Genomic DNA, 17,834 nt, shown 5'->3' on the forward strand with positions numbered 1-17,834 from the left:
AAAATGTTCTAATAGGTTGTAATTCCCAAAATTACTTGCATAAAAATGTGTAAATGACCTTGTACTCTTTCAACATCTACATGTGGTGACATACATGGTAAGAAGGGGTATTGCTCAGTGGTAGAGCATTTGACTGGAGATCAAGAGCTCTACATCCGGCTTTGTGGGTGATTGTATTCGATGTAATGTACTTAAATGTTATGCTAAATTTTGTTGCTTAAAGCTGCCGTTATGTACGTATTTGTTGACATCATTTGATCAATGACGCCATATACATGTCAGTGAGATTTATCTCCTTAACCATAACACTTACTCTGACCCTTACCCTGAATTAAGTTTTCCGAAAAGTAATCGCACGGAACGTCTATGAAAAAAAAATGTAATAATTTTTTTTTTGCTAGCAATGGGAGGTAATGCTCAGTGGTAGAGCATTTGACTGCAGAACAAGATGTGCCATGTTCAAATCCAAGCACCCCCTCTTTTCTTTTTGCTTTGACGCCAAATAGGTCAGTGGGATTGATCTCCTTAACCCTAACCCTTACTCTAACCCTTACCCTCAATAAAGGTTTTCAAAAAGTTATCACAGAACGACATCTATAAAAAAAAAGAATTTATTGAACACTTTTTTTTCAGACAAATAGGGGTGTAGCTCAGTGGCAGAGCATTTGACTACAGATCAAGAGGTCCCTGGTTCAAATCCAGGTGCCCCCTCCTTTCTTCTTGCTTTGTGGGTGAATGTAATCCATGTAAAGTACTTAAATTTGATGCTAACTTTAAATTTTGCTGCTTAAAGCTGCAGTACGTAAGTTTTTTTTGTTGACATCATTTGATTAATGAGGCCAAATAGGTCAGAGGGATTTATCTCCTTAACCCTAACCCTTACTCTAACCCTTACCCTGAATAAAGTTTTTCAAAAAGTAATTGCACAGAACGACATTTATAAAAAAAAAAATTTTTGAACATTTTTTTAAACAAATATCGGTATAGCTCAGTGACAGAGCATTTGACTGCAGATCAAGAGGTCCCTGGTTCAAATCCAGGTGCCCCCTCCTTTCTTTTTGCTTTGTGGGTGAATGTAATCCATGTAAAGTACTTAAATTTGATGCTAACTTTAAATTTTGCTGCTTAAAGCTGCAGTACGTAAGTTTTTTTGTTGACATCATTTGATTAATGAGGCCAAATAGGTCAGAGGGATTTATCTCCTTAACCCTAACCCTTACTCTAACCCTTACCCTGAATAAAGTTTTTCAAAAAGTAATTGCACAGAACGACATTTATAAAAAAAAAAATTTTTGAACTTTTTTTTAAACAAATATCGGTATAGCTCAGTGACAGAGCATTTGACTGCAGATCAAGAGGTCCCTGGTTCAAATCCAGGTGCCCCCTCCTTTCTTTTTGCTTTGTGGGTGAATGTAATCCATGTAAAGTACTTAAATTTGATGCGAATTTCAAATTTTGTTGCTTAAAGCTGCAGTACGTAAGTTTTTTCAAAAAGTTATCGCACAGAACGACATCTATAAAAAAAAATTTTATTGAACATTTTTTTAAATGAATAGGGGGTATTGCTCAGTGGCAGAGCATTTGACTGCAGGTCAAGAGGTCCCACGTTCAAATCCAGGTACCCCCTCCTTTCTTTTTGCTTTGTGGGTGAATGTAATCAATGAATTCTTAACATTCAACAAAATATATGATAAATTTCAGTCAGGTTTTCGTTCTCATCACAGCACTGAAACTGCTCTTATCAAAGTGATCAATGACATAAGGTTGAACACTGATTCAGGAAAAGTATCTGTTCTCATTCTGTTGGATCTAAGTGCTGCATTTGATACTGTAGATCATACAATTTTGTTGCACAGATTGCAAACATGGGTTGGACTAAATGGAAAAGTAATGCAATGGTTTAAGTCATACTTGAAGGAGCAAAGCTATTTTGTAAGCATTGGAAACTTTGAATCTGACAGATGACCAATGTCCTGTGGGCTTCCTCAGGGATCTGTTCTTGGACCTCTTCTGTTTAACCTTTACATGCTTCCTTTAGGACAAATTTTACTGAACTGTAAGGTTGATTATCAGAGCTACGCAGATGACACACAACTATATCTATCACTGAACCCAGATGACTATGGTCCCATTGAGGTGTTGTGTGACTGTTTAGAAAAAGTAAACTGCTGGATGAGTGAAAACTTCCTTCAACTAAACCATGACAAGACGGAGGTGATTGTCTTTGGTAACAAGGAAAAGAGGACAGCTGTCAGCAATTATCTTGAGTCTCGATCTTTAAAATCAAAAGACCAAGTCAAAAACCTTGGTGTTCTGATTGACTCAGATCTTACATTCAGCAGTCAGATCAAATCTATCACAAAAACAGCTTCTACCACCTAAAGAACATCTCCAAAGTGAAAGGTTTAATGACTCAGAAAGATCAGGAGAAACTGGTCCATCCTTTTATCTCCAGCAGACTGGACTATTTCAATGGTCTTCTGACAGGAATCCCCCAAAAGAGCATCAAACAGCTACAGCTGGTTCAGAACGCTGCAGCTCGGGTCTTAACCAGAACAAAGAGGTCAGAGCACATTACTCCAGTTTTAAAGTCTTTACACTGGCTCGCAGTCAGCCTCAGAATAGACTTTAAAGTTCTGCTGCTGGTGTATAAATCTGTGAATGGGTTTGGTCCAGAATACATCAGTGACATGTTAGTCAGGTATGAACCCAGCAGGTCTCTCAGATCTATGGACACAGGTCAGATAGTGGAGCCCAGAGTTCACAGTAAACATGGTGATGCTGCTTTTAGTTGTTATGCTGCAAAGAAGTGGAACAAACTGCCAGCAGAGCTGAAGTCAGCATCCAATGTGAACATGTTGACATCATTTGATGATTGACGCCAAATAGGTCAGTGTGATTCATCTCCTTAACCCTAACCCTTACTCTAACCCTTACCCTGAATGAAGTTTTTCAAAAAGTTATCGCACAGAACGACGTCTATAAAAAAAATTTTTATTGAACATTTTTGGACATGAATAGGGGGTATAGCTCAGTGGCAGAGCATTTGACTGCAGATCAAGAGGTCCCTGGTTCAAATCTGGGTGCCCCCTCCTCTCTTTTTGCTTTGTGGGTGAATGTAATCCATGTAAAGTACTTAAATTTGATGCTAAATTCAAATTTTGCTGCTTAAAGTTGCAGTACTAATTTTTTTTGGTGACATCATTTGATTAATGACGCCATAAAGGTCAGAGGGATTTATCTCCATAACCCCAACCCTTACTCTAACCCTTACCCTGAATAAAGTATTTCAAAAAGTTATCGCACAGAACGTCGATGAAAAAAAAACTTTATTGAACATTTTTTGAAATGAATAGGGGGTATAGCTCAGTGGTGGAGCTTTTGACTGCAGATCAAGATGTCCCTGGTTCAAATCCAGGTGCCCACTCCTTTCTTTTTGCTTTGTGGGTGAATGTAATCCATGTAAAGTACTTAAATTTGATGCTAACTTCAAATTTTGTTGCTTAAAGCTGCAGTACGTAAGTTTTTTTGTTGACATCATTTGATTAATGACGCCATAAAGGTCAGAGGGATTTATCTCCATAACCCTAACCCTTACTCTAACCCTTACCCTGAATGAAGTTTTTCAAAAAGTTATTGTACAAAACGACATTTATAAAAAAAAAAATTTATTGAACATTTTTTGGAAGGAATAGTGGGTATAGCTCAGTGGCAGAGCATTTGACTGCAGATCAAGAGGTCCCTGGTTCAAATCCAGGTGCCCCCTCCTTTCTTTTTGCTTTGTGGGTGAATGTAATCCATGTAAAGTACTTAATTTGATGCTAACTTCAAATTTTGTTGCTTAAAGCTGCAGTACGTAAGTTTTTTTGTTGACAACATTTGATGATTGACGCCAAATAGGTCAGTGAGATTCATCTCCCTAACCCTAAACCTTACTCAAACCCTTACCCTGAATAAAGTTTTTGAAAAAGTTATCGCACAGAACGACGTCTGTAAAAAAAAATTTTATTGGACATTTTTTTAAATGAATAGGGGGTGTAGCTCAGTGGCAAAGCATTTGACTGCAGATCAAGAGGTCCCTGGTTCAAATCCAGGTGCTCTCTCCTTTCTTTTTGCTTTGTGGGTGAATGTAATCCATGTAAAGTACTTAAATTTGATGCTAAGTTCAAATTTTGTTGCTTAAAGCTGCAGTACGTAAGTTTTTTGTTGACATCATTTGATGATTGACACCAAATAGGTCAGTGGGATTCATCTCCTTAACCCTAACCCTTACTCTAACCCTTACCCTGAATGAAGTTTTTCAAAAAGTTATCGCACAGAACGACATTTATAAAAAAAAATTTTTATTGAACATTTTTTGGAAGGAATAGGGGGTATAGCTCAGTGGTGGAGCATTTGACTGCAGATCAAGAGGTCCCTAGTTCAAATCCGGGTACCCCCTCCTCTCTTTTTGCTTTGTGGGTGAATGGAGTCCATGTAAAGTACTTAAATTTTATGCTAACTTCAAGTTTTGTTGCTTAAAGCTGCAGTACGTAATTTTTTTTGTTGACAACATTTGATGATTGACGCCAAATAGGTCAGTGAGATTCATCTCCCTAACCCTAAACCTTCCTCAAACCCTTACCCTGAATAAAGTTTTTGAAAAAGTTATCGCACAGAACGACATTTATAAAAAAAAAATTTTATTGAACATTTTTTGGAAAGAATAGGGGGTATAGCTCAGTGGCAGAGCATTTGACTGCAGATCAAGAGGTCTCTGGTTCAAATCCAGGTGTCCCCTCCTTTCTTTTTGCTTTGTGGGTGAATATAATCCATGTAAAGTACTTAAATTTGATGCTAACTTTAAATTTTGTTGCTTAAAGCTGCAGTACGTAAGTTTTTTTGTTGACATCATTTGATGATTGACGCCAAATAGGTCAGTGGGATTCATCTCCTTAACCCTAACCCTTACTCTAACCCTTACCCTGAATGAAGTTTTTCAAAAAGTTATCGCACAGAACGACATTTATAAAAAAAAAAATTTGTTGAACATTTTATGGAAGGAATAGGGGGTATAGCTCAATGGCAGAGCATTTGACTGCAGATCAAGAGGTCCCTGGTTCAAATTCAGGTGTCCCCTCCTTTCTTTTTGCTTTGTGGGTGAATATAATCCATGTAAAGTACTTAAATTTGATGCTAACTTTAAATTTTGTTGCTTAAAGCTGCAGTACGTAATTTTTTTTGTTGACATCATTTGATTAATGAGGCCATAAAGGTCAGTGGGATTAATCTCCTTAACCCTAAACCTTACTCTAACCCTGACCCTGAATAAAGTTTTTGAAAAAGTTATCGCACATAACGTCGATGAAAATCTTTTTTTATTGAACATTTTTTGACATGAGTAGGGGGTATAGCTCAGTGGTGGAGCATTTGACTGCAGATCAAGAGGTCCCTGGTTCAATTCTGGGTACCCCCTCCTTTCTTTTTGCTTTGTGGGTGAATGTAATCCATGTAAAGTACTTAAATTTGATGCTCATTTCAAATTTTGCTGCTTAAAGCTGCAGTACGTAAGTATTTTTTGTTGACATCATTTGATTAATGACGACATTTAGGTCAGCGGGATTTATCTCCTTAACCCTAAACCTTACTCTAACCCTTACCCTGAATAAAGTTTTTCAAAAAGCCATCGCACAATACGACATTTATAAAAAAAAAAAATTTTTTAACATTTTTTTAAACAATTAGGGGTGTAGCTCAGTGACAGAGCATTTGACTGCAGAGCATTTGACTGCAGATCAAGAGTTCCCTGGTTCAAATCCAGGTGCCCCCTCTTTTCTTTTTGCTTTGTGGGTGAATGTAATCCATGTAAAGTACTTAAATTTGATGCTAACTTCAAATTTTGTTGCTTAAAGCTGCAGTACACAAGTTTTTTTGTTGACATCATTTGATGATTGACGCCAAATAGGTCAGTGTGATTCATCTCCTTAACCCTAACCCTTACTCTAACCCTTACCCTGAATAAAGTTTTTCAAAAAGTTATCGCACAGAACGTCGATGAAAAAAAAACTTTATTGAACATTTTTTGGAAGGAATAGGGGGTATAGCTCAGTGGCAGAGCATTTGACTGCAGATCAAGAGGTCCCTGGTTCAAATCCAGGTGCCCCCTCCTTTCTTTTTGCTTTGTGGGTGAATGTAATCCCTGTAAAGTACTTAAATTTGATGCTAACTTCAAATTTTGTTGCTTAAAGCTGCAGTACGCAAGTTTTTTTGTTGACATCATTAGATGATTGACGCCAAATAGGTCAGTGTGATTCATCTCCTTAACCCTAACCCTTACTCTAACCCTTACCCTGAATAAAGTTTTTAAAAAAGTTATCGCACAGAACGTCGATGAAAAAAAAATTTTATTAAACATTTTTTTACATGAATAGGGGGTATAGCTCAGAGGTGGAGCATTTGACTGCAGATCAAGAGGTCCCTGGTTCAAATCTGGGTGCCCCCTCCTCTCTTTTTGCTTTGTGGGTGAATGTAATCCATGTAAAGTACTTAAATTTGATGCAAAATTCAAATTTTGCTGCTTAAAGCTGCAGTACGTAAGTTTTTTTGTTGACATCATTTGATTAATGACGCCATAAAGGTCAGAGGGATTTATCTCCATAACCCTTACCCTTACTCTAACCCTTACCCTGAATGAAGTTTTTCAAAAAGTTATCGCACAGAACGACATCTATAAAAAAAAATTTTTATTGATCATTTTTTGAAAGGAATTGGGGGTATAGCTCAGTGGCAGAGCATTTGACTGCAGATCAAGAGGTCCCTGGTTCAAATCCAAGTGCCCCCTCCTTTCTTTTTGCTTTGTGGGTGAATGTAATCCATGTAAAGTACTTAAATTTGATGCTAAGTTCAAATTTTGTTGCTTAAAGCTGCAGTACGTAAGTTTTTTTGTTGACATCATTTGATGATTGACGCCAAATAGGTCAGTGGGATTAATCTCCTTCACCTTAACCCTTACTCTAACCCTTACCCTGAATAAAGTATTTCAAAGTTATCGCACAGAACGACGTCTATAAAAAAAAATTTTTACTGAACATGTTTGGACACGAATAGGGGGTATAGCTCAGTGGCACAGAATTTGACTGCAGATCAAGAGGTCTCTGGTTCAAATCCAGGTGTCCCCTCCTTTCTTTTTGCTTTGTGGGTGAATATAATCCATGTAAAGTACTTAAATTTGATGCTAACTTTAAATTTTGTTGCTTAAAGCTGCAGTACGTAATTTTTTTTGTTGACATCATTTGATTAATGAGGCCATAAAGGTCAGTGGGATTAATCTCCTTAACCCTAAACCTTACTCTAACCCTGACCCTGAATAAAGTTTTTGAAAAAGTTATCGCACATAACGTCGATGAAAATTTTTTTTTATTGAACATTTTTTGTCATGAGTAGGGGGTATAGCTCAGTGGTGGAGCATTTGACTGCAGATCAAGAGGTCCCTGGTTCAATTCTGGGTACCCCCTCCTTTCTTTTTGCTTTGTGGGTGAATGTAATCCATGTAAAGTACTTAAATTTGATGCTCATTTCAAATTTTGCTGCTTAAAGCTGCAGTACGTAAGTATTTTTTGTTGACATCATTTGATTAATGACGACATTTAGGTCAGCGGGATTTATCTCCTTAACCCTAAACCTTACTCTAACCCTTACCCTGAATAAAGTTTTTCAAAAAGCCATCGCACAATACGACATTTATAAAAAAAAAAAATTTTTAACATTTTTTTAAACAATTAGGGGTGTAGCTCAGTGACAGAGCATTTGACTGCAGAGCATTTGACTGCAGATCAAGAGTTCCCTGGTTCAAATCCAGGTGCCCCCTCTTTTCTTTTTGCTTTGTGGGTGAATGTAATCCATGTAAAGTACTTAAATTTGATGCTAACTTCAAATTTTGTTGCTTAAAGCTGCAGTACGCAAGTTTTTTTGTTGACATCATTTGATGATTGACGCCAAATAGGTCAGTGTGATTCATCTCCTTAACCCTAACCCTTACTCTAACCCTTACCCTGAATGAAGTTTTTCAAAAAGTTATCGCACAGAACGACGTCTATAAAAAAAAAATTTTATTGAACATTTTTGGACATGAATAGGGGGTATAGCTCAGTGGCAGAGCATTTGACTGCAGATCAAGAGGTCCCTGGTTCAAATCCGGGTGCCCCCTCCTCTCTTTTTGCTTTGTGGGTGAATGTAATTCATGTAAAGTACTTAAATTTGATGCTAAATTCAAATTTTGCTGCTTAAAGCTGCAGTACGTAATTTTTTTGGTGACATCATTTGATTAATGACGCCATAAAGGTCAGAGGGATTTATCTCCATAACCGCAACCCTTACTCTAACCCTTACCCTGAATAAAGTATTTCAAAAAGTTATCGCACAGAACGTCGATGAAAAAAAAACTTTATTGAACATTTTTTGAAATGAATAGGGGGTATAGCTCAGTGGTGGAGCTTTTGACTGCAGTTCAAGAGGTCCCTGGTTCAAATCCAGGTGCCCACTCCTTTCTTTTTGCTTTGTGGGTGAATGTAATCCATGTAAAGTACTTAAATTTGATGCTAACTTCAAATTTTGTTGCTTAAAGCTGCAGTACACAAGTTTTTTTGTTGACATCATTTGATGATTGACGCCAAATAGGTCAGTGTGATTCATCTCCTTAACCCTAACCCTTACTCTAACCCTTACCCTGAATAAAGTTTTTCAAAAAGTTATCGCACAGAACGTCGATGAAAAAAAAACTTTATTGAACATTTTTTGGAAGGAATAGGGGGTATAGCTCAGTGGCAGAGCATTTGACTGCAGATCAAGAGGTCCCTGGTTCAAATCCAGGTGCCCCCTCCTTTCTTTTTGCTTTGTGGGTGAATGTAATCCCTGTAAAGTACTTAAATTTGATGCTAACTTCAAATTTTGTTGCTTAAAGCTGCAGTACGCAAGTTTTTTTGTTGACATCATTAGATGATTGACGCCAAATAGGTCAGTGTGATTCATCTCCTTAACCCTAACCCTTACTCTAACCCTTACCCTGAATAAAGTTTTTAAAAAAGTTATCGCACAGAACGTCGATGAAAAAAAAATTTTATTAAACATTTTTTTACATGAATAGGGGGTATAGCTCAGAGGTGGAGCATTTGACTGCAGATCAAGAGGTCCCTGGTTCAAATCTGGGTGCCCCCTCCTCTCTTTTTGCTTTGTGGGTGAATGTAATCCATGTAAAGTACTTAAATTTGATGCAAAATTCAAATTTTGCTGCTTAAAGCTGCAGTACGTAAGTTTTTTTGTTGACATCATTTGATTAATGACGCCATAAAGGTCAGAGGGATTTATCTCCATAACCCTTACCCTTACTCTAACCCTTACCCTGAATGAAGTTTTTCAAAAAGTTATCGCACAGAACGACATCTATAAAAAAAAAATTTTATTGATCATTTTTTGAAAGGAATTGGGGGTATAGCTCAGTGGCAGAGCATTTGACTGCAGATCAAGAGGTCCCTGGTTCAAATCCAAGTGCCCCCTCCTTTCTTTTTGCTTTGTGGGTGAATGTAATCCATGTAAAGTACTTAAATTTGATGCTAAGTTCAAATTTTGTTGCTTAAAGCTGCAGTACGTAAGTTTTTTTGTTGACATCATTTGATGATTGACGCCAAATAGGTCAGTGGGATTAATCTCCTTCACCTTAACCCTTACTCTAACCCTTACCCTGAATAAAGTATTTCAAAGTTATCGCACAGAACGACGTCTATAAAAAAAAATTTTTACTGAACATGTTTGGACACGAATAGGGGGTATAGCTCAGTGGCAGAGCATTTGACTGCAGATCAAGAGGTCCCTAGTTCAAATCCAGGTGCCCCCTCCTTTCTTTTTGCTTTGTGGGTGAATGTAATCCCTGTAAAGTACTTAAATTTGATGCTAACTTCAAATTTTGTTGCTTAAAGCTGCAGTACGCAAGTTTTTTTGTTGACATCATTAGATGATTGACGCCAAATAGGTCAGTGTGATTCATCTCCTTAACCCTAACCCTTACCCTAACCCTTACCCTGAATAAAGTTTTTAAAAAAGTTATCGCACAGAACGTCGATGAAAAAAAAATTTTATTAAACATTTTTTTACATGAATAGGGGGTATAGCTCAGAGGTGGAGCATTTGACTGCAGATCAAGAGGTCCCTGGTTCAAATCTGGGTGCCCCCTCCTCTCTTTTTGCTTTGTGGGTGAATGTAATCCATGTAAAGTACTTAAATTTGATGCAAAATTCAAATTTTGCTGCTTAAAGCTGCAGTACGTAAGTTTTTTTGTTGACATCATTTGATTAATGACGCCATAAAGGTCAGAGGGATTTATCTCCATAACCCTTACCCTTACTCTAACCCTTACCCTGAATGAAGTTTTTCAAAAAGTTATCGCACAGAACGACATCTATAAAAAAAAATTTTATTGATCATTTTTTGAAAGGAATTGGGGGTATAGCTCAGTGGCAGAGCATTTGACTGCAGATCAAGAGGTCCCTGGTTCAAATCCAAGTGCCCCCTCCTTTCTTTTTGCTTTGTGGGTGAATGTAATCCATGTAAAGTACTTAAATTTGATGCTAAGTTCAAATTTTGTTGCTTAAAGCTGCAGTACGTAAGTTTTTTTGTTGACATCATTTGATGATTGACGCCAAATAGGTCAGTGGGATTAATCTCCTTCACCTTAACCCTTACTCTAACCCTTACCCTGAATAAAGTATTTCAAAGTTATCGCACAGAACGACGTCTATAAAAAAATTTTTTTACTGAACATGTTTGGACACGAATAGGGGGTATAGCTCAGTGGCAGAGCATTTGACTGCAGATCAAGAGGTCCCTAGTTCAAATCCAGGTGCCCCCTCCTTTCTTTTTGCTTTGTGGGTGAATATAATCCATGTAAAGTACTTAAATTTGATGCTAACTTTAAATTTTGTTGCTTAAAGCTGCAGTACGTAATTTTTTTTGTTGACATCATTTGATTAATGAGGCCATAAAGGTCAGTGGGATTAATCTCCTTAACCCTAACCCTTACTCTAACCCTTACCCTGAATAAAGTTTTTAAAAAAGTTATCGCACAGAACGTCGATGAAAAAAAATTTTTATTAAACATTTTTTTACATGAATAGGGGGTATAGCTCAGTGGTGGAGCATTTGACTGCAGTTCAAGAGGTCCCTGGTTCAAATCCGGGTACCCCCTCCTCTCTTTTTGCTTTGTGGGTGAATGTAGTCCATGTAAAGTACTTAAATTTTATGCTAACTTCAAATTTTGTTGCTTAAAGCTGCAGTAAGTAAGTTTTTTTGTTGACATCATTTGATCATTGATGCCAAATAGGTCAGTGGGATTAATCTCCTTCACCCTAACCCTTACTCTAACCCTTACCCTGAATAAAGTTTTTGAAAAAGTTATCGCACAGAACGACGTCTGTAAAAAAAATTTTTATTGGACATTTTTTTAAAAGAATAGGGGGTGTAGCTCAGTGGCAGAGCATTTGACTGCAGATCAAGAGGTCCCTGGTTCAAATCCAGGTGCCCCCTCATTTCTTTTTGCTTTGTGGGTGAATGTAATCCATGTAAAGTACTTAAATTTGATGCTAAGTTCAAATTTTGTTGCTTAAAGCTGCAGTACGTAAGTTTTTTTGTTGACATCATTTGATGATTGACGCCAAATAGGTCAGTGGGATTCATCTCCTTAACCCTAACCCTTACTCTAACCCTTACCCTGAATGAAGTTTTTCAAAAAGTTATCGCACAGAACGACATTTATAAAAAAAAATTTTTATTGAACATTTTTTGGAAGGAATAGGGTGTATAGCTCAGTGGCAGAGCATTTGACTGCAGATCAAGAAGTCCCTGGTTCAAATCTGGGTACCCCCTCCTCTCTTTTTGCTTTGTGGGTGAATGTAATCCATGTAAAGTACTTAAATTTTATGCTAACTTCAAATTTTGTTGCTAAAAGCTGCAGTAAGTAAGTTTTTTTGTTGACATCATTTGATCATTGATGCCAAATAGGTCAGTGGGATTAATCTCCTTCACCCTAACCCTTACTCTAACCCTTACCCTGAATAAAGTATTTCAAAAAGTTATCGCACAGAACGACGTCTATAAAAAATTTTTTTTTACTGAACATGTTTGGACACAAATAGGGTGTATAGCTCAGTGGCAGAGCATTTGACTACAGATCAAGAGGTCCCTGGTTCAAATCCGGGTGCCCCCTCCTCTCTTTTTGCTTTGTGGGTGAATGTAATCCATGTAAAGTACTTAAATTTGATGCTCAATTCAAATTTTGCTGCTTAAAGCTGCAGTACGTAAGTATTTTTGGTGACATCATTTGATTAATGACGCCATAAAGGTCAGAGGGATTTATCTCCATAACCCTAACCCTTACTCTAACCCTTACCCTGAATGAAGTTTTTCAAAAAGTTATCGCACAGAACGACATCTATAAAAAAAATTTTTATTGAACATTTTTTGACATGAATAGGGGGTATAGCTCCTTGGTGGAGCATTTGACTGCAGATCAAGAGGTCCCTGGTTCAAATCTGGGTACCCCCTCCTCTCTTTTTGCTTTGTGGGTGAATGTAGTCCATGTAAAGTACTTAAATTTTATGCTAACTTCAAATTTTGTTGCTTAAAGCTGCAGTACGTAATCTTTTTTGTTGACAACATTTGATGATTGACGTCAAATAGGTCAGTGAGATTCATCTCCCTAACCCTAAACCTTCCTCAAACCCTTACCCTGAATAAAGTTTTTGAAAAAGTTATCGCACAGAACGACGTCTGTAAAAAAAATTTTTATTGGACATTTTTTTAAAAGAATAGGGGGTGTAGCTCAGTGGCAAAGCATTTGACTGCAGATCAAGAGGTCCCTGGTTCAAATCCAGGTGCCCCCTCCTTTATTTTTGCTTTGTGGGTGAATGTAATCCATGTAAAGTACTTAAATTTGATGCTAAGTTCAAATTTTGTTGCTTAAAGCTGCAGTACGTAAGTTTTTTTGTTGACATCATTTGATGATTGACGCCAAATAGGTCAGTGGGATTCATCTCCTTAACCCTAACCCTTACTCTAACCCTTACCCTGAATGAAGTTTTTCAAAAAGTTATCGCACAGAACGACATTTATAAAAAAAATTTTTATTGAACATTTTTTGGAAGGAATAGGGGGTATAGCTCAGTGGCAGAGCATTTGACTGCAGATCAAGAGGTCCCTGGTTCAAATCTGGGTACCCCCTCCTCTCTTTTTGCTTTGTGGGTGAATATAATCCATGTAAAGTACTTAAATTTTATGCTAACTTCAAATTTTGTTGCTTATAGCTGCAGTAAGTAAGTTTTTTTGTTGACATCATTTGATCATTGATGCCAAATAGGTCAGTGGGATTAATCTCCTTCACCTTAACCCTTACTCTAACCCTTACCCTGAATAAAGTATTTCAAAGTTATCGCACAGAACGACGTCTATAAAAAAAAATTTTCACTGAACATGTTTGGACACGAATAGGGGGTATAGCTCAGTGGCAGAGCATTTGACTGCAGATCAAGAGGTCCCTGGTTCAAATCCAGGTGCCCCCTCCTTTCTTTTTGCTTTGTGGGTGAATATAATCCATGTAAAGTACTTAAATTTGATGCTAACTTTAAATTTTGTTGCTTAAAGCTGCAGTACGTAATTTTTTTTGTTGACATCATTTGATTAATGAGGCCATAAAGGTCAGTGGGATTAATCTCCTTAACCCTAAACCTTACTCTAACCCTGACCCTGAATAAAGTTTTTCAAAAAGTTATAGCACAGAACGTCGATGAAAAAACATTTTTATTGAACATTTTTTGACATGAATAGGGGGTGTAGCTCAGTGGCAGAGCATTTGACTGCAGATCAAGAGGTCCCTGGTTCAAATCCAGGTGCCCCCTCCTTTCTTTTTGCTTTGTGGGTGAATATAATCCATGTAAAGTACTTAAATTTGATGCTAAGTTCAAATTTTGTTGCTTAAAGCTGCAGTACGTAAGTTTTTTTGTTGACATCATTTGATGATTGACGCCAAATAGGTCAGTGGGATTAATCTCCTTCACCTTAACCCTTACTCTAACCCTTACCCTGAATAAAGTATTTCAAAGTTATCGCACAGAACGACGTCTATAAAAAAAAAATTTTACTGAACATGTTTGGACACGAATAGGGGGTATAGCTCAGTGGCAGAGCATTTGACTGCAGATCAAGAGGTCCCTAGTTCAAATCCAGGTGCCCCCTCCTTTCTTTTTGCTTTGTGGGTGAATATAATCCATGTAAAGTACTTAAATTTGATGCTAACTTTAAATTTTGTTGCTTAAAGCTGCAGTACGTAATTTTTTTTGTTGACATCATTTGATTAATGAGGCCATAAAGGTCAGTGGGATTAATCTCCTTAACCCAAAACCTTACTCTAACCCTGACCCTGAATAAAGTTTTTCAAAAAGTTATAGCACAGAACGTCGATGAAAAAACATTTTTATTGAACATTTTTTGACATGAATAGGGGGTATAGCTCAGTGGTGGAGCATTTGACTGCAGATCAAGAGGTCCCTGGTTCAAATCCGGGTACCCCCTCCTCTCTTTTTGCTTTGTGGGTGAATGTAGTCCATGTAAAGTACTTAAATTTTATGCTAACTTCAAATTTTGTTGCTTAAAGCTGCAGTAAGTAAGTTTTTTTGTTGACATCATTTGATCATTGATGCCAAATAGGTCAGTGGGATTAATCTCCTTCACCCTAACCCTTACTCTAACCCTTACCCTGAATAAAGTTTTTGAAAAAGTTATCGCACAGAACGACGTCTGTAAAAAAAATTTTTATTGGACATTTTTTTTAAAAGAATAGGGGGTGTAGCTCAGTGGCAGAGCATTTGACTGCAGATCAAGAGGTCCCTGGTTCAAATCCAGGTGCCCCCTCCTATCTTTTTGCTTTGTGGGTGAATGTAATCCATGTAAAGTACTTAAATTTGATGCTAAGTTCAAATTTTGTTGCTTAAAGCTGCAGTACGTAAGTTTTTTTGTTGACATCATTTGATGATTGACGCCAAATAGGTCAGTGGGATTCATCTCCTTAACCCTAACCCTTACTCTAACCCTTACCCTGAATGAAGTTTTTCAAAAAGTTATCGCACAGAACGACATTTATAAAAAAAAATTTTTATTGAACATTTTTTGGAAGGAATAGGGTGTATAGCTCAGTGGCAGAGCATTTGACTGCAGATCAAGAAGTCCCTGGTTCAAATCTGGGTACCCCCTCCTCTCTTTTTGCTTTGTGGGTGAATGTAATCCATGTAAAGTACTTAAATTTTATGCTAACTTCAAATTTTGTTGCTTAAAGCTGCAGTAAGTAAGTTTTTTTGTTGACATCATTTGATCATTGATGCCAAATAGGTCAGTGGGATTAATCTCCTTCACCCTAACCCTTACTCTAACCCTTACCCTGAATAAAGTATTTCAAAAAGTTATCGCACAGAACGACGTCTATAAAAAAATTTTTTTTACTGAACATGTTTGGACACGAATAGGGTGTATAGCTCAGTGGCAGAGCATTTGACTGCAGATCAAGAGGTCCCTGGTTCAAATCCGGGTGCCCCCTCCTCTCTTTTTGCTTTGTGGGTGAATGTAATCCATGTAAAGTACTTAAATTTGATGCTCAATTCAAATTTTGCTGCTTAAAGCTGCAGTACGTAAGTATTTTGGTGACATCATTTGATTAATGACGCCATAAAGGTCAGAGGGATTTATCTCCATAACCCTAACCCTTACTCTAACCCTTACCCTGAATGAAGTTTTTCAAAAAGTTATCGCACAGAACGACATCTATAAAAAAAATTTTTATTGAACATTTTTTGACATGAACAGGGGGTATAGCTCCTTGGTGGAGCATTTGACTGCAGATCAAGAGGTCCCTGGTTCAAATCTGGGTACCCCCTCCTCTCTTTTTGCTTTGTGGGTGAATGTAGTCCATGTAAAGTACTTAAATTTTATGCTAACTTCAAATTTTGTTGCTTAAAGCTGCAGTACGTAATTTTTTTTGTTGACAACATTTGATGATTGACGTCAAATAGGTCAGTGAGATTCATCTCCCTAACCCTAAACCTTCCTCAAACCCTTACCCTGAATAAAGTTTTTGAAAAAGTTATCGCACAGAACGACGTCTGTAAAAAAAATTTTTATTGGACATTTTTTTAAAAGAATAGGGGGTGTAGCTCAGTGGCAAAGCATTTGACTGCAGATCAAGAGGTCCCTGGTTCAAATCCAGGTGCCCCCTCCTTTCTTTTTGCTTTGTGGGTGAATATAATCCATGTAAAGTACTTAAATTTTATGCTAACTTCAAATTTTGTTGCTTATAGCTGCAGTAAGTAAGTTTTTTTGTTGACATCATTTGATCATTGATGCCAAATAGGTCAGTGGGATTAATCTCCTTCATCTTAACCCTTACTCTAACCCTTACCCTGAATAAAGTATTTCAAAGTTATCGCACAGAACGACGTCTATAAAAAAAAATTTTCACTGAACATGTTTGGACACGAATAGGGGGTATAGCTCAGTGGCAGAGCATTTGACTGCAGATCAAGAGGTCCCTGGTTCAAATCCAGGTGCCCCCTCCTTTCTTTTTGCTTTGTGGGTGAATATAATCCATGTAAAGTACTTAAATTTGATGCTAACTTTAAATTTTGTTGCTTAAAGCTGCAGTACGTAATTTTTTTTGTTGACATCATTTGATTAATGAGGCCATAAAGGTCAGTGGGATTAATCTCCTTAACCCTAAACCTTACTCTAACCCTGACCCTGAATAAAGTTTTTCAAAAAGTTATAGCACAGAACGTCGATGAAAAAACATTTTTATTGAACATTTTTTGACATGAATAGGGGGTGTAGCTCAGTGGCAGAGCATTTGACTGCAGATCAAGAGGTCCCTGGTTCAAATCCAGGTGCCCCCTCCTTTCTTTTTGCTTTGTGGGTGAATATAATCCATGTAAAGTACTTAAATTTGATGCTAAGTTCAAATTTTGTTGCTTAAAGCTGCAGTACGTAAGTTTTTTTGTTGACATCATTTGATCATTGATGCCGAATAGGTCAGTGGGATTAATCTCCTTCACCCTAACCCTTACTCTAACCCTTACCCTGAATAAAGTATTTCAAAGTTATCGCACAGAACGACGTCTATAAAAAAAAATTTTCACTGAACATGTTTGGACACGAATAGGGGGTATAGCTCAGTGGCAGAGCATTTGACTGCAGATCAAGAGGTCCCTGGTTCAAATCCAGGTGCCCCCTCCTTTCTTTTTGCTTTGTGGGTGAATATAATCCATGTAAAGTACTTAAATTTGATGCTAAGTTCAAATTTTGTTGCTTAAAGCTGCAGTACGTAAGTTTTTTTGTTGACATCATTTGATCATTGATGCCGAATAGGTCAGTGGGATTAATCTCCTTCACCCTAACCCTTACTCTAACCCTTACCCTGAATAAAGTATTTCAAAAAGTTATCGCACAGAACGACGTCTATAAAAAAAAAATTTTACTGAACATTTTTGGACACGAATAGGGGGTATAGCTCAGTGGCAGAGCATTTGACTGCAGATCAAGAGGTCCCTGGTTCAAATCCGGGTGCCCCCTCCTCTCTTTTTGCTTTGTGGGTGAATGTAATCCATGTAAAGTACTTAAATTTGATGCAAAATTCAAATTTTGCTGCTTAAAGCTGCAGTACGTAAGTTTTTTTGTTGACATCATTTGATTAATGACGCCATAAAGGTCAGAGGGATTTATCTCCATAACCCTAACCCTTACCCTGAATGAAGTTTTTCAAAAAGTTATCG

At 37.3% G+C, this 17,834-nt stretch overlaps 1 protein-coding gene and 40 non-coding genes across 42 annotated transcripts in view; 40 read left to right on the top strand and 1 right to left on the bottom strand.

The window, feature by feature from the left end:
* Positions 1-17,834, bottom strand: part of LOC114464991 (laminin subunit beta-1-like) — a 58,880-nt gene that overhangs the window by 23,273 nt on the left and 17,773 nt on the right. The gene's annotated exons all lie outside the window — the stretch shown is intronic.
* trnac-aca (transfer RNA cysteine (anticodon ACA)) lies at positions 640-711 on the top strand. The gene has a single exon. It is a non-coding gene; the product is annotated as a tRNA-Cys (tRNA).
* On the top strand, positions 3,021-3,092 carry trnac-gca (transfer RNA cysteine (anticodon GCA)). Its single transcript has one exon. It is a non-coding gene; the product is annotated as a tRNA-Cys (tRNA).
* On the top strand, positions 3,356-3,427 carry trnac-gca (transfer RNA cysteine (anticodon GCA)). The gene has a single exon. It is a non-coding gene; the product is annotated as a tRNA-Cys (tRNA).
* trnac-gca (transfer RNA cysteine (anticodon GCA)) lies at positions 3,695-3,766 on the top strand. The gene has a single exon. It is a non-coding gene; the product is annotated as a tRNA-Cys (tRNA).
* Positions 4,032-4,103, top strand: trnac-gca (transfer RNA cysteine (anticodon GCA)). The gene has a single exon. It is a non-coding gene; the product is annotated as a tRNA-Cys (tRNA).
* Positions 4,370-4,441, top strand: trnac-gca (transfer RNA cysteine (anticodon GCA)). The gene has a single exon. It is a non-coding gene; the product is annotated as a tRNA-Cys (tRNA).
* trnac-gca (transfer RNA cysteine (anticodon GCA)) lies at positions 4,709-4,780 on the top strand. The gene has a single exon. It is a non-coding gene; the product is annotated as a tRNA-Cys (tRNA).
* Positions 5,048-5,119, top strand: trnac-gca (transfer RNA cysteine (anticodon GCA)). Its single transcript has one exon. It is a non-coding gene; the product is annotated as a tRNA-Cys (tRNA).
* Positions 5,384-5,455, top strand: trnac-gca (transfer RNA cysteine (anticodon GCA)). Its single transcript has one exon. It is a non-coding gene; the product is annotated as a tRNA-Cys (tRNA).
* trnac-gca (transfer RNA cysteine (anticodon GCA)) lies at positions 6,074-6,145 on the top strand. The gene has a single exon. It is a non-coding gene; the product is annotated as a tRNA-Cys (tRNA).
* trnac-gca (transfer RNA cysteine (anticodon GCA)) lies at positions 6,410-6,481 on the top strand. The gene has a single exon. It is a non-coding gene; the product is annotated as a tRNA-Cys (tRNA).
* Positions 6,749-6,820, top strand: trnac-gca (transfer RNA cysteine (anticodon GCA)). Its single transcript has one exon. It is a non-coding gene; the product is annotated as a tRNA-Cys (tRNA).
* trnac-gca (transfer RNA cysteine (anticodon GCA)) lies at positions 7,422-7,493 on the top strand. Its single transcript has one exon. It is a non-coding gene; the product is annotated as a tRNA-Cys (tRNA).
* On the top strand, positions 8,114-8,185 carry trnac-gca (transfer RNA cysteine (anticodon GCA)). The gene has a single exon. It is a non-coding gene; the product is annotated as a tRNA-Cys (tRNA).
* On the top strand, positions 8,449-8,520 carry trnac-gca (transfer RNA cysteine (anticodon GCA)). Its single transcript has one exon. It is a non-coding gene; the product is annotated as a tRNA-Cys (tRNA).
* trnac-gca (transfer RNA cysteine (anticodon GCA)) lies at positions 8,785-8,856 on the top strand. Its single transcript has one exon. It is a non-coding gene; the product is annotated as a tRNA-Cys (tRNA).
* Positions 9,121-9,192, top strand: trnac-gca (transfer RNA cysteine (anticodon GCA)). The gene has a single exon. It is a non-coding gene; the product is annotated as a tRNA-Cys (tRNA).
* On the top strand, positions 9,460-9,531 carry trnac-gca (transfer RNA cysteine (anticodon GCA)). The gene has a single exon. It is a non-coding gene; the product is annotated as a tRNA-Cys (tRNA).
* Positions 9,797-9,868, top strand: trnac-gca (transfer RNA cysteine (anticodon GCA)). Its single transcript has one exon. It is a non-coding gene; the product is annotated as a tRNA-Cys (tRNA).
* Positions 10,133-10,204, top strand: trnac-gca (transfer RNA cysteine (anticodon GCA)). The gene has a single exon. It is a non-coding gene; the product is annotated as a tRNA-Cys (tRNA).
* trnac-gca (transfer RNA cysteine (anticodon GCA)) lies at positions 10,471-10,542 on the top strand. The gene has a single exon. It is a non-coding gene; the product is annotated as a tRNA-Cys (tRNA).
* trnac-gca (transfer RNA cysteine (anticodon GCA)) lies at positions 10,808-10,879 on the top strand. Its single transcript has one exon. It is a non-coding gene; the product is annotated as a tRNA-Cys (tRNA).
* On the top strand, positions 11,144-11,215 carry trnac-gca (transfer RNA cysteine (anticodon GCA)). The gene has a single exon. It is a non-coding gene; the product is annotated as a tRNA-Cys (tRNA).
* Positions 11,482-11,553, top strand: trnac-gca (transfer RNA cysteine (anticodon GCA)). Its single transcript has one exon. It is a non-coding gene; the product is annotated as a tRNA-Cys (tRNA).
* trnac-gca (transfer RNA cysteine (anticodon GCA)) lies at positions 11,821-11,892 on the top strand. The gene has a single exon. It is a non-coding gene; the product is annotated as a tRNA-Cys (tRNA).
* Positions 12,161-12,232, top strand: trnac-aca (transfer RNA cysteine (anticodon ACA)). The gene has a single exon. It is a non-coding gene; the product is annotated as a tRNA-Cys (tRNA).
* On the top strand, positions 12,837-12,908 carry trnac-gca (transfer RNA cysteine (anticodon GCA)). The gene has a single exon. It is a non-coding gene; the product is annotated as a tRNA-Cys (tRNA).
* trnac-gca (transfer RNA cysteine (anticodon GCA)) lies at positions 13,175-13,246 on the top strand. Its single transcript has one exon. It is a non-coding gene; the product is annotated as a tRNA-Cys (tRNA).
* On the top strand, positions 13,512-13,583 carry trnac-gca (transfer RNA cysteine (anticodon GCA)). Its single transcript has one exon. It is a non-coding gene; the product is annotated as a tRNA-Cys (tRNA).
* trnac-gca (transfer RNA cysteine (anticodon GCA)) lies at positions 13,848-13,919 on the top strand. Its single transcript has one exon. It is a non-coding gene; the product is annotated as a tRNA-Cys (tRNA).
* trnac-gca (transfer RNA cysteine (anticodon GCA)) lies at positions 14,185-14,256 on the top strand. The gene has a single exon. It is a non-coding gene; the product is annotated as a tRNA-Cys (tRNA).
* Positions 14,521-14,592, top strand: trnac-gca (transfer RNA cysteine (anticodon GCA)). Its single transcript has one exon. It is a non-coding gene; the product is annotated as a tRNA-Cys (tRNA).
* Positions 14,860-14,931, top strand: trnac-gca (transfer RNA cysteine (anticodon GCA)). The gene has a single exon. It is a non-coding gene; the product is annotated as a tRNA-Cys (tRNA).
* trnac-gca (transfer RNA cysteine (anticodon GCA)) lies at positions 15,199-15,270 on the top strand. The gene has a single exon. It is a non-coding gene; the product is annotated as a tRNA-Cys (tRNA).
* On the top strand, positions 15,539-15,610 carry trnac-gca (transfer RNA cysteine (anticodon GCA)). Its single transcript has one exon. It is a non-coding gene; the product is annotated as a tRNA-Cys (tRNA).
* On the top strand, positions 16,214-16,285 carry trnac-gca (transfer RNA cysteine (anticodon GCA)). The gene has a single exon. It is a non-coding gene; the product is annotated as a tRNA-Cys (tRNA).
* On the top strand, positions 16,551-16,622 carry trnac-gca (transfer RNA cysteine (anticodon GCA)). Its single transcript has one exon. It is a non-coding gene; the product is annotated as a tRNA-Cys (tRNA).
* trnac-gca (transfer RNA cysteine (anticodon GCA)) lies at positions 16,887-16,958 on the top strand. Its single transcript has one exon. It is a non-coding gene; the product is annotated as a tRNA-Cys (tRNA).
* On the top strand, positions 17,224-17,295 carry trnac-gca (transfer RNA cysteine (anticodon GCA)). The gene has a single exon. It is a non-coding gene; the product is annotated as a tRNA-Cys (tRNA).
* Positions 17,563-17,634, top strand: trnac-gca (transfer RNA cysteine (anticodon GCA)). Its single transcript has one exon. It is a non-coding gene; the product is annotated as a tRNA-Cys (tRNA).

This window comes from Gouania willdenowi, chromosome 6 (genome assembly GCF_900634775.1).
Source record: "Gouania willdenowi chromosome 6, fGouWil2.1, whole genome shotgun sequence".
In the NCBI taxonomy this organism is placed as follows: Eukaryota; Metazoa; Chordata; class Actinopteri; order Blenniiformes; family Gobiesocidae; genus Gouania; species Gouania willdenowi.